This window comes from Capsicum annuum, chromosome 7 (genome assembly GCF_002878395.1).
Source record: "Capsicum annuum cultivar UCD-10X-F1 chromosome 7, UCD10Xv1.1, whole genome shotgun sequence".
NCBI classification, from domain to species: Eukaryota; Viridiplantae; Streptophyta; class Magnoliopsida; order Solanales; family Solanaceae; genus Capsicum; species Capsicum annuum.
This window is the reverse complement of record NC_061117.1, coordinates 184,827,235-184,841,572: the sequence shown is the minus strand read 5'-3', so window position 1 is coordinate 184,841,572 and position 14,338 is coordinate 184,827,235. Positions and strand designations below refer to the sequence as shown.

The 14,338-nt window shown below is 36.4% G+C and overlaps 1 long non-coding RNA gene across 1 annotated transcript in view; it reads right to left on the bottom strand.

Annotated features, from left to right (window-relative positions):
- Positions 1 to 10,759, bottom strand: part of LOC107878204 — a 16,803-nt gene extending 6,044 nt beyond the window's left edge. The window contains exon 1 of the long non-coding RNA XR_001676769.2: positions 10,073 to 10,759. This is a non-coding gene — a long non-coding RNA (uncharacterized LOC107878204). The remainder of the gene's footprint in view (positions 1 to 10,072) is intronic.
- Between the last annotated feature and the right edge of the window lie 3,579 nt (positions 10,760 to 14,338).

Sequence of the window (14,338 nt, the reverse complement as noted above, 5' to 3'; positions counted from 1 at the left end):
ATTTGACATTTTCAGGGCTCCATTTGCCACATTATGATGGAAATTTAGGACTTCTAACACTCTTTGGTCCAATTTCCTTTGGATTAAGCATTGAAAAAAATTTAATCCATTATTGGTACAATTTAAAGGAGGTTCTCAATTGTGGAAATTTATACTGGAAGCTAGAGATAAGATGGAGAAAAATATTTGGTGGGAACCTAGGAATGGAAATTGTAGTGTGTGGTATGACAATTGGAATAAGTTAGGTCCTTTATTTAAGATAATGGATACTAATTTTTCTTATGATAGAGGTATTGATGAAATTAATTTTTTCATGCATAGAGGGGAGTGAAACCAGGAAAGAATTCAGCATCCTTTTCCAATGAAAATTACTACTCATATAAAAAAAACATTAAGTTAAATGGTGAATCTGATTTGAGTGAAAAAGACTATGGATGCCCGCAAGTACTAGTAATTTCACTATGAAAACTGCATGGGGAAATCTAAGGAAAAAACATGTGAGGTAGTACTGGAGCAGAATGTGGACCAAGACTTCCATTTAAAATTTCTCTATTTCTGTGGAGGTTATGGAAACTTAAGTTACCAGTTGATGATGTAGTATCTAGTTGGGGTGCACCAGTAGTATCAATCTGCAGATGTTGTGATCAGCCTCAACCAAAAACTGTCAACCATTTTTTATAATAGGAATGTAACACCCCATATCTTTTCTAGTCTCTGGACAGTATACGACCTAGTCCACGAGTCGTAAGTTAACATATGAGTTTTATATTATACTCGTACTTAAGACAGTTTAGCATGGTGAACATTTTGTGGTGGTTACGACTTCACCATATGAGTCGTCAAGATAGGTACGAGTTGTATGAATTCAGTCATAAGGACATCAGTATAGAACCCTTGGGGTTCTGTCCCAGATATGAGTGGGGGATAATGAGTTGTACGAAGAATATATGAGTCCTACATGGTAAAAAAGCTATGAGTCCTACATGGTAACTGGTGAGATGAGTTCTGTTCAAGACAGGAGAAGATGGATATGAGTTGTATCCAATGGTACAAGTTGTAAATGAGACTCGTATGTTAACCAGTGTATGTCATCTATGATTCTGTACAGGACACGATCCATAATATCAGCCGTACCTTAGTATATGAGTCGTGTACTCGAGTTGTACAGACTGTCGATTAATTTCTAAAAAGTTAAGTTCAGAGCATTTTAGTCTTTTTCCCCTTGTAACTCCCAAAATACCAAGGCTTGTAACCCTTAAGGGGCATTTTCTCCCCTATTTCATCAGTTAAAAATTATCAAATCCCTACTTCCATTCTCAAAAGCAAGATTAGGATTTCTTCTCAAGATCATCTCCCAAGGCTCAAAGGTCAAGTTTACTTCACAAGGCCAAGAACTTTAAGGTACTTGGGATGTTCATCCATGGGTCCCTTTCACCCATGGAGCCCAAAAACCCTCTTTTGGTTTAATTTATGAATTTATACATGTCCAAGAAGAAATAAATCCATGAATCTCTTGTTAATTCAATTACAAGTTATGTTTTCAAGTGTTTTCAAGAGGCATGAGTCATATCATGTTTTGAGTGTTGCAATTCTCATGTCATCTTTAAGTGAATTTTATGTTAAACCCCTAATTTATGAATTTAGCCATGTAATCATATTGTTTTCTTATTCTTAATACATTCCCAAGTTCAAGTTCATGATTTTACATGTTTGATGAAATGTCTATGCTTTTGGGTTTGAACCACGATCTCATATTATCATTTTAAAAGCTTATTGTTGTAATTTATGGTCATTCAGTGCTGGTGGGTTATGAATACCTGATTCCTACGTTTATTTACATAATTTTAGATTTTCTAGTAATAATTCAGTGAAACCACAAGTCTTGTTATTTACTAGATATTTATGATCATGATGAGCACTATTAGTTATCAGGAATAATGTTCAGTTAAACTTAGTTCTGTTTAGTACTAGTGTCAGTTCACTTGGAAGTAGGATTTAACACTGAGCAAATGTAGGGATGGAGGCTTTCCCATTAGTTAGGCAGAGTCATTAGTAGCAATCCTTGTATTCCAAAACTACATAGACAACATAGGATATGAGGGCTCACCTGTCAGTTTAGGGTTGACTTCCTCTAAGGGATCATCCGTCAGATTAATCTTGACACCTTGGTCCTTCAGGACATTAGATTAGTGGATCCACAGAGCCAGTATTATTACCTATGGCCCAGTACTGACACCCTTCCAACTAGGGTTACAGGTTGGATCCCAATTAGCTTAGATTGGGGCATGTCGATTATATGATACCTCCCCCAGTATTAGTACAGTAATCAGTGTATTTTATTTCAAGTATGCTTGACCAAGTGTACATATTTACAGGATGTATAGTTGTCACTTCGAGTGAGAGTGCAGAGTTGGCTGCGTATCAGTTGCTGGATGTACCTCACACTTGGTTTAACAGTGGAAGGAGAACCGAGGTGTTACGGTAGGGCCTGTAGAGTGGGAGAAGTTTTCCACGACTTTTCTAGATTAGTTCTTTCCCTTAGACTTAAGGGAAGCTAAGGTGCAGGAGTTCATCAATTTGAAGCAGGGTAATATGCTCCTTTGATGGTGGCTGATAATAGGTCTAAAATGATTTAGTTTGAGTCTGGTGTAGCTGATAGTATGGTTAAGGAGTGTTAGACTGCCATATTGATTAAGGAGATGGACCTATCTAGACTCATGGTTCATGCTCAGTAGATTGAGAAGGAGAAGCTTAAGGAGAAAGAGATAGAATAAGAGGGCCAGAGCAGGTAGTTTCAAATTTTTTTAGCCAAGGTCAGAAAACGGTAACCGTTTTCAGTTCCGTTAGAAATTTTTAGGCCAACTCTATCTTTAGCTATTGAGCCAGTGCCTAAGTTCAGGAAAGACGGTCGGGATAGAGCGCTAGGCTCTAAGTCCCAGGGTAGTATGAATAGTGATCGTACAAATCCACTCTGCGAGAAGTGTGGTACGAATCATCAGGGTATGTGTAAGGTGTGTTTTTCAGATATGGCAAGCCAAGCTACAGGATCTGGAAGTGTATGGTGGTTACACAGAGGGGCAGAAATGATTGCCAGCGGGGCCACACTCCTTCTTCAGTAGCTCCGGCAGGTCACTCGACTCAACAGGATGCTACTTCTAGTTCTACTAGTGGGCAACGCCAAAATAGACTGTATGCTCTTTAGACTCGACATTATTAGGAGAGTTCTCCTGATGTGGTTACGGGCATGTTACAAGTCTTTTACCTTTATGTGTAAGCTTTATTAGACCCTGGAGCTTCACTTTCTTTTGTGACTCCTTATATAGCAGTCAATTTTGGTGCCAGCCCCCAATCTTTAGTAGAACCTTTCTCAGTGTCTACCCCAGTGGGTAAATCTATCATAGTCAGACGGGTATACACAAATTACCCGGTCATAGTATCTCAGTAACTTACCTCAGTTGATTTTGTGAAGTTAGAGATGATTGATTTTGATGTCATTCTTGGCATGGATTGGCTCCACTCATGCTATGATGTAGTTGACTGTAGAAATAGAGTTGTTTAGTTTCAGTTTCCCAATGAACCAGTCATTGAATAGAGAGGTAGTATTTCAGTGCTTAGGGGTCAAATTATTTCTTATCTTAAGGCAATAAAAATGATATCTAAGGGGTGCATGTACCGTCTTGTTTGAGTTAAGGACTCAAGATTTGAGATTCTAAGACTCGAGTCAATTTTAGTAGTAAGGGAATTTTCAGATGTGTGCCCTGAAGATCTTTCCAGAGTTCCTGGACTTTGAAATAGATCTCCTTCTAGATACCCAACCTATCTCTATTCTAACCTATAGGATGGCTCCAGCTGAGCTTAGGGAATTGAAAGAACAGTTAAAAGATATCTTAGATAAGGTTTCATCAAGCCCAATATTTTGGGACGCTCCAATTTTGTTCATGCATAATAAAAATAGTCCTCTCAGAACGTGCATTGATTGCCGTCAGTTAAACAAAGTCACAATCAAGAATAAGTATCTGCTTCCCAGAATTGATGACTTGTTCAACCAACTTAAGGTTTCCAGTTATTTCTCTAAGATAGACCTTAAATCCGGCTATCATCAACTTAGAGTCAGAGAATGTGACATTCCAAAAATAGATTTCAGAATCCGAGATGGTCACTTCAAATTCCTAGTTATGTATTTTGGACTAACGAATGCCCTTGTAGATTTGATGGACTTGATGAACAGGGTTTTCAAATAGTACTTAGACATATTAGTCATAGTCTTCATTGATGATATCCTTGTCTATTCCCGTAGTGAGAATGATCATGCAGACCATCTGAGAATTGTGTTGCAGACACGTAGAGCTCATCATTTGTTTTCCAAGTTCAGTAAGTGTCAATTTTGGCTAAGATCAATAGCTTTCCTTGGCCATATTATTTTCGGTGACAGCATTGGAGTTGACCCTCAAAAGACTGAAGTAGTGAGAAACTAGCCTAGACCTATCTCTTCATTAGATATTTAGAGTTTCTTGGGTTTGGCTGGTTATTATAGATGGTTTATTGAAGGGTTTTCTTTTATTACATCCCCCATTTCATGATTGACTTAGAAGAAGATCAAATTTCAGTGGTCAGATTCTTATGAGAAGAGTTTTCAGGAGTTGAAGACTCTACTTACTTCCGCTCTAATCTTGACTTTGATAGATGGCACAAATGGTTTTGTAGTTTATTGTTATGCTTCCAGAGTTGGTCTTGGTTGTGTTTTGATACAGAGAGGCAAGGTCATAGCCTACGCCTCTAGGCAGCTTAAACCCCATGAGAAGAATTATCCTACCCATGATCTTAAGTTGGAAATAATTGTTTTGACCTTAAAAATTTGGAGGCATTTTATTTATGGGGTTCATGTTGAGGTGTTCACTAACCATAAGAGTTTAGTACGTGTTCACCCAGAAAGATCGGAATCTACGTCAGAGAAGATAGCTTGAGTTGTTAAAAGATTATGATATGAGTGTGTTGTATTATCCAGGCCTTGATAAAGTAATGGTGGATGCCCGTAGCAGGTTGTCCATGGGTAGTGTTGCTCATGTTGAGGAGGGTAAGAAGAAGTTATTTCTGGAGGTTCATCGACTTGCTAGATTAAGTGTTCAGTTGTTTGATTCAGCTGAAGGTAGTATATGGGTTCAGAATGGTTCAAAATCTTCATTAGTTGCCGAAGCAAAAGAAAAGCAAGATAGGGATCCTAGTTTAGTTAAGTTTAAAAAGGCAGTTAGAGATCAGAAAGTAGAGGTTTTCTCCCAAGGGGGAGATGGTGTGCTTCATTGTTAGGGTAGGTTATGTGTTCCGTGTATTCATGATTTAAGATAGCGAATACTTGCATAAGCGCATGGTGTGCGATACTCTATCTATCCAGGAGCCACTAAGATGTATCGTGATTTGTGGGAAATTTATTGGTGGAGTAGTATGAAGAAGTATATTACAGAGTTTGTGGCTAAGTGCCCAAATTTTCAGCAGGTCAAAGTTGAGCACCAAAGGCCTAGTGGTGCATTGCAGGAGTTTAGCATCCCTACTTGGAAGTGGGAAGTGGTGAACATGGATTTTGTGACAGGGTTGCATCGTTCGCGTCGTCAGCATGATTTAATTTGGGTCATTGTGGATAGAATGACCAAGTCAGCTCATTTCTTGCCAGTTCATATCGTATTTAGTCAAGGATTATGCTAGATTCTATCTCAAAGAGTTAGTTAAATTGCATGGGGTTCCGTTGTCTATTATTTCAGATAGAGGTACTCAGTTTACCTCTCACTTTTGGAAGGTTTTTCAAAAGGGTCTTGGTACTCATGTTCATCTTAGTACAACTTTTCATCCTCAGAAAGATGGTCAGGCAGAGAGGACCATTCAGACCTTAGAGGACATGTTGTGAGCATGTGTTATTGACTTTAAAGATAGTTGGGATAACCACTTACCTTTGATTGAGTTTGCTTATAGCAACAATTATCACTTTGGTATTTAGATAGCTCAATTTGAGGCTCTCTATGGAAGAAGATGTAGATCTCCTATTGGTTGGTTTGAAGCGGGTGAGGCTATAATGATAGGGCCAAATTCAATTTTTGAGGTGATGGAGAAGGTTCAAATGTTTCGGGCAAGGCTGAAGACAGCCTAAAGCTGTCAGAAATCTTATGCAGATGTGAGGAGAAAAGATCTTGAGTTTGAGGTTGGTGGTTTGGTCTATTTGAAAATTTTTCCTATAAAAGAAGTAATGAGATTTGGTAGGAAAGGGAAGCTCAGTCCCCGCTATGTTGCCCCGTATAAGATCTTGAGTCGTTTTAGGAAAGTAGCTTATGAGCTAGAGTTGCCTGCAGATTTAGTATCAGTACATCAAGTGTTTCATGTTTCTTTGTTAAAGAAGTGTATTGGTGATTCAGTTGTAGTTGTTCCTGTAGAAGAAATATACGTTAAGGATAGGCTTTCCTATGAAGAAGTCCCAATTGAGATCCTTGATCGTCAGATTTGTAGGTTAAGGAATAAATAAGTTCCCTTGGTTAAGATCCTTTGGCTTAATCGGTCTGTTAAGGGAGCTATTTGGGAAGCAGAAGCATATATGCAAACTAAGTACCCTCATATTCTCTTTGCAAACCAAGATTCATCTTGAGGTAACGATTCTTCCTTATATTGACTCTTTTTCGTTCTCAATTTCAGCTATGTAACCATTCCCATGTCATTACATGCATTTACGAAATTAGTTCAATTCATGTATCAGGTTTTAGACTCAGTTGTGTAATCATGTTCCAAGTCATGCATGCTTAGTATGTTATCCCATGTATCTTAGTACAATACTCTCAGTCTAACCATTCTTATTTGAGGACAAATATTTCCAAGGGGGAGATATTATAACACCCCATATCTTTCCTAGTCTCTGGACAGTATATGACTTAGTCCATGAGTCGTAAGTTAACATACGTGTCGTATGTTGGACTCGTACTTAAGACAGTGTAGCATGGTAAACATTCTATGGTAGTTACGACTTGACCCTATGAGTCGTCAAGAAGGGTACTAGTCATATGAATTCAGTCATTAGGACATTAGTGTAAAGCCCTTAGGATTCTATCCCGGATACGAGTGGGGGGTAATGATTCATATGAAGAAGATACAAGTTGTACATGGTAACTCATAACCAAGTCAATACGGGATGATATGAGTTCTGTTTAGGATACGAGACGATGGACACGAGTCATATCCAATGGCACAAGTCGTAAATATGACTCGCACGTTAGTGTATGTCATCTATAATTCTGTCCAGTACACAACTCATAAGATCATCTGTACCTTAGTATACGAGTCGTGTACCCGAGTCGTATAGACTGCCGAAAAATTTCTGAGAAGTTAAGTTCAGGGGCTTTTTAGTTTTTTACCCCTTATAACTCCCAAAATCCCACGGCTTATAGCCCTTAAGGGGCGTTATTTTCCCCCTATTTCATCAGTTAAACATTATCAAATCTCTACTTCCATTCTCAAGAGCAAGATTAGGGTTTCTTCTCAAGATCATCTCCCAAGGTTCAAAGGTCAAGTTTACTTCATAAGGCCAAGAACTTTAAGGTCTGTGGGATGTTCATCCATGGGTCCCTTTCACCCATGGAGCCCAAAAACTCACTTTTGGTTTAATTTATAAATTTATACATGTTTAAGAAGAAATAAATCCATGTATCTCTTGTTAATTCAATTACAAGTTATGTTTTCAAGTGTTTTCAAGAGATATGAGTCATATCATGTTTTGAGAGTTGCAATTCCTATGTCATGTTCAAGTGAATTTAATGTTAAACCCATAATTTATGAATTTAGCCATGTAATCATATTGTTTTCTCATGTTTAAGACATTCCTATGTTCAAGTTCATGAGTTTCACATGTTTGATGAAATATCTATCTTTGGGTTTGAACCATCATCCTATATTATCGTTTTAAAAGTTTATTGTTGTAATTTGTGGTCATTCAGTACTAGCAGGTTATGAACACCCGATACCTGCATGTTTTACATGATTTTAGATTTTGAAGTAATAATTCAGTGGAACCATGAGTCTTGTTATTTACTCAGATATTTATGATCATAATGAGCACTATCGGTTAGCAGGAATAATGTTCAGTTAAACTTAGTTCATTTCAATACTAGTGTCAGTTCAGTTGAGAGTCAGATTTAGCACGGGATAGAGGCTTCCTTGTCAGTTAGGAAAAGTCATTAGTAGCAGTCCCTGTATTCCAAAACTACATAGCCAATGCAGGATATGAGGGGCCACCCATCAGTTTAGGCTTGACTTCCTCTCAGGGGTCACCCATCAATTTAGGATTGACATCCCGGTCCTTTGGGATATCAGATTAGTGGATGCACATAGCCAATGTTAGTACCCATGGCACGGTACTGATACCCTTTCAACTGGGGTTACAGGTTGGACCCCGATTAGCTCAGATTGGGGCATGTCGGTTATATGATACCTGCCACAGTCTCAATATAGTAGTTAGTGTATTTTAGTTCAAGTTTGCTTCACCAAGTGTACAAATTTTCAGTTGATCAGTTGTACAGATTTTAGTCTTTCAGATTACAAATTATCTCAGTAACATATTTATACTTGGTCTTGCATTCTCTGATTTTGACATGTTCATGCATTTATGCTCAGTTATCTTATGCATTTCAGTCAGTCCTTATCTCACATACCAGTACACTCATAGTACTGATCATATACTTTTCTTTGCGCTATGTTGTCTTATAACATAGGTTCGGACGCCCAGTTTTCCAACCGCTCTTAGACAGCTCAACGTACTCAGTAGCTATAGTGGCGAGTCCTCATCCATTGAGGACATGATTTGCTTACTTCAATTACTTTAGTATTTTTGTATGTTCAGTCTGTTGGAGTTAGTTGGGGGTCTGTCCCATCAACTCCACAGTCAGTTTAGAGTCTTTTAGACACTTAGTTAGACAGTCAGTCAGTCATTTCAGTATTATCAGCTACTATAGACATGTTTTGATTCGTATTTCAGTATCCAATTTTACAGTATTTTATTAGCTTATCTTCCGCATATGTTAAATCAGTGCTTTTTTATTTAGTGCTCACAGCAAGTACCAGCTCGTGGTCACTTGTGACCGTAAGCATCGCTGTGGAGACTAGGGGGTAGCTTATGGTTGTGACAAGGACAGGTTGCAACTGATATCTGGGAACTTTTACTAGACCAATGGGAATTCTAAGACCCTTTGTCAAGGTGAATCAAGCTGTAACAGAGTGGTGGAATGAAGATTATGGGATTAAGCTTAAACCTTTATTCCAGACTGCTCCAGCTATCATCTTCTGGCAGTGTTGGAAAAAAAGGAATACCATTATCTATGGGGGGTCTATGACAAGACAAAAGGCCATACAGAAGATAAATCACAATTTATATATGTTGGCAGGAATTATATATCCGTGGATACAAGATCTACCTAAAGGGTGGCTGCCTCAAATGGTATAGTACCTCGAAAACTACTTGCCCCAGGTTTCTTTCAAGGTGGTGAAATAGGATTTTCCTTCACAAGGTTGGTTTAAATGTAATTCGAATGGATCTTCTAAAGAAAACCCTGGACCCAGTTCAACAGGTTTTTGTTTATAAGAAATGATGGAGTAACTCACATACATGTAAGGGAAAATAGAATCCCAAATACTACTCATATTGTTCCAGAAACAATGGCTTTTAGGGATGGATTAGAGTTTTGCATCAGACACAATTTGATACCAATGGTGATGGAAATTGATTCTATAACTTTGAAGAAGGTGTTAGAAGGAGAAAGGTAGACACCTTGTAATATAAGCATGGAGATAGAAAGAATAAATCGTTGGATGTCGAGAGGAGAACATAAAATAACTCACGTAATGAGAGAAGGGAATAAAGTTACAGATTTTTTTACTAATAGTGTGTTCAATTTTGTAGGGTCTTTAAGTTACAACGATATCAAGAAACACCAAAGGAGACACAGAGACTAATTAAACTGGATCAACAAAAAATACCAAATTTCAAAATCAAACCAAGGAAAAGGCATCAAATTAAAAAGGAAAAAGGAGAAAAGGGTTAAGGACTTACCATATGTACACAACAACATGAACTTTTATCTCCTTGATCTAGATTCTCTATCTTGATGTGTGTTATTCGCTTCGTTGAAACTAAGTTTTCTAGATGGAACATATAGGCAGGGGGTCAAAAAGGGTTTGTAACAAAGGTTAAAGAGAGCATAGATCTGTAGCAGATTGGAAAAGATCTACCTGCAAACATGAGTTTGTGATACTACTTGACTCAAATTATGGAAGAATCTCCAATTGGGAAAGATAAGCCATAGCATATGGTGAGATCTTTGAGGTATTTAATAATGGTTTATCCCTATAGATTTTGAATAGGTAAAATCTCATCTCTACAACACAACATTATTTTTTTCTTTCAAAGGATCTATTAGCACATCACCACTCAAGAGATTGAACATTGATTCTCACCACATAGAGTTTGGCGGAGCATTGGAAGAGAAAGGGTCAAAAAACTCTAGATATTTCTTAGCTCTTCCTTTTTAGTTTCCTATTTTAATTTTTATCCGTTTATTTGTTTTGGACTTGATTTTATCTTTTTTTTTTGGATTGAGCCATTGGGGCCCGATTGTAGGATGTACATATATGTTTATGGTTGTTTTCAAATAAAGAAGACCACTTTGTGGTCATTTGGGTTAAGAAAAAGATTAGTTAGTTTCACAATTAGTTAGTTTGTTAACTACATGAGCTTAGAGTAGAATCAATGAGTGATGAGCTATACATAAGTTTCCATTCTTTTGTATATATATATATATATATATATATCAAGATCCAAATTAGGCACGTGATGACACTAGTCACACCCTCGGTACAAGTAAGCTTATTTCAAACTAGACTCAATAATAAAAGAAAATAGAAATGAAAGCAAAAGAATAGAATAATCTCAAATATATAACCGAGACATAAATTTCAAAGTTATGTCACTAGTTTAAGCCTCTAATATAGAATAGGAACAATAATCGTCTAAACTATCTTAGATGCGAATCAAGCATAAGAATAAATAGAGAGATCCAAGAAGTCCTAAAGTTCCTCGACCGCTACCTCTATTTTTGCACCACCAATATCTGAAAAAGATAACCTACAAATTGCTACTCGACCCAATACTTGCACGAGGTGTAGAAAAACAAGAAAAAGGAAAAAAAAGCCAAAGTGAGTACGAAACCATGCGTACTCAACAATCATCTTCTATAAGCGACCCTAATCCAAAGCGATGGCGAGAACCAACACCCCAACTACCCAAGGTTTTCCAAAAAATCTATGACCCGTAGGTACATTAATCCATCCTATGGTACATTAATCCATCCTATCTAGGTAACTTAAAACGATGGTTAAAAGACTTACCATATTACAACCTAGGCATGATAATCTAGGTGAGTCACCACTAGTCACGTTATGATCACAAATAAGGAAAATCAACAAAAGACTCACTAACATCATATATCAAGCTTAATCCATTATAATCTACCATTACTATGGAATAAAGCAGCGAGAATGTATATAAAAATGGATGACATGCTACCTAAAGATGTGGTTCAACAGTCTCTCAGATTATTTTATAGCCATACCCCAAGCCTCATAATATCTCAACATCCCAATAAATATAAGATGATATAAGATAATGCAATGAAGTGAAATGAATGCTCAAACACAATATCACATATTATAGCTAAAAAAAAATAATACAGTACAAATGTAAATACTAACACAAAATCAGATCATACCAAGAACGGTAAAGCAACACAATGTAGTGATGATGATGAATGTTTTGAAAGTTATCGCTTAATTTTTTGTATGCACCTACCGCGCCTCAATACTCCTAAAGTAGGACCCATAGGGTTCACAACCCATATACTTTTCATAATCTCAATCCACTTCTCCAGCTAATATTCATGGATCAGGATTGTCGCAATATTTCATAAAATGTCTCAATCAACTCTGCCAGTAGTTGAACTCGTACAAGGATATTATAAAGTGTCCCATTTTCTTACAAAATCAAAATGTCATATTGTTATTGATGTCTCATGAACATGCATGCGTGATATAAGGAGGTAATGCTTACAACTAATTAGTATGAAGATCAAAATCCATTCAATAAATTTGTAAGTGAGATCAGAATCAACTCAATGTATCAATAATCTACGACATCAGTTTCCACTTGGCACCACCAGAATAAATAGTCATATGTCCATCAATAATATCATTTTCAACCCCTCACTCGGGCATCACTATTATGATAATGCAATAAATGCTCAAATAAGGCCTACAATATCAAGTCAAGCCCCCCACTCGAGCGACACACTAATAAATAAGGCATTCGAATGCACATATAAGGCCTATGATGACAAGTCAAGACCCTACTCAGTTGACATAATAATAAATAAGTCATATAATGCGCAAACATGACCAATAAAATCAACTTAAGCCCCACTCGGTCATCACAATAATGTATCCTCTCAAATCAAGTAGAAGTATGTATATAATCCCCCACCAACGCACACGATCATAAATAAATACCCAAGTCCATAAATATATTCACATAAGCCCCACATGAGAAACACAAAATAAATAATAACCCCAATAAAAATATTTTGTGGAACTACTCAAACCTGATTTATTCCATAAATTAAGCCTCGTTAACTAATACAAGTCCATTCATACTCCATGGATATTTACAAGCATTAATATTAACTAATCAAAGCAATAGGCTAACTACAACCCATCAAAAGACTCTACCTGAGGATATGCTCGTCATTTTATCTAAGTGGGACATTCAATCCTAAGTGAGTCACAAAATAAAAACAAACACACATACAACACATAAATACTTTGAAAAAAGTCAAGGTACATCTCAGTTTGTCTTTAAAGAAGATTCTCAAGTTCAAATACTGCCTGAAGCCTCAACCAGAAGCTCAACTCCCACGAATAAACATCATACGTGTCCAATCTAATAAAAAATGACATCTATAAGTCAAAAAGAGTCCAACGCTATCCATATCAACTTTATTTGAATCGGATCTAAAAATAGTTCAAAAACTAACCCCGAAGAAAAAAGGGTAAAAATAAAATTTTATTTTGAAAACGCGTTCCCTATAACATTAGAAGCCTACGTCTAAAAATTCACACAAAATTGTGTTAAAAACGAGGTTCAAATCGATGAAAGACTATTTTTAAGTTTTACTAGAAAAAAGACAAAATTGAATTTGAAATAAAAAATTTGAAGATGTATTTGTAATGAAATCAGTGGAAAATGATAAATACAGGATTTAGAAACATCACTACAAAAGAAATCTTGAAAACTTCTGTGGAAACGCTCAAATCTGAGTTCTTAAGTCCCAATATTAGTAAAACTGGTGTTTTGATTCTTAACTTGGGGTAAAAATTATGAAAAAATAGAATTTCTTGGAAAATGGGCAAAATAGAGGTTGAATCACATGTCCAATGATATTATGAGAAAACACATTGAGAATCGCCTAAAATGGAGCTTCCTAGCTCCCGAATGTCAAAAATACGAAATAAGACAGTAACAAATTTATATATGTTCAGGTGCGATTTCCTTAGCTAAAACTCATTTTCTGTATCTAAGAATCTATTTTTCGGCAGCTAAAGATGTGTATTATCAACCTTTTACACCTACAATTTTTATATTCACTAAAAAGTCCTTAAGTTTCTTATATGATAGCGAAATACACATATTCTTTTTTCTATAATTTTTGAAAAATGATATGAATCTACTCGTTCATTGAAACTCAATTTCATGCACATTTTGCCAGTAGAATATTATTTTTGCTTGTTATAGAATTATTTCATGTTTCTCAATAAAAACTAAATCTCGACTTATTGAAATTACACCAAACTTTTCATATTAATCCTATAAATCATTCATGACATTTGAAAAGTTTTGATTTTTTTAAAAACTAATAATGAACCTTTTGTCGACTGATTTTACTTAAACATGACCAAAGCACCCAAAATATTCAAAAACTTGTTCAACACTCATCCGGAACCTCTGAACCCAAACCACATATGCTAGTAGCTTGAAAACGACATTCCAAATTCAACAAAATCATCAGATTTATGAAAAAAGTCATTTAAAATAAATTAACCCCCGGGACCCCTTATAGTCTATTTTAACTAGTCTTTCAATAGAAGGTCGAGATGTAAAATAATGGTTTCAAAACCAAACCAACTCCGCTACAAACCTAAATTCGACATTTAGGAGCTAGTGGAATTGTCAGAATCACCATCTGATGCTTGGATCACATAATATTGACCA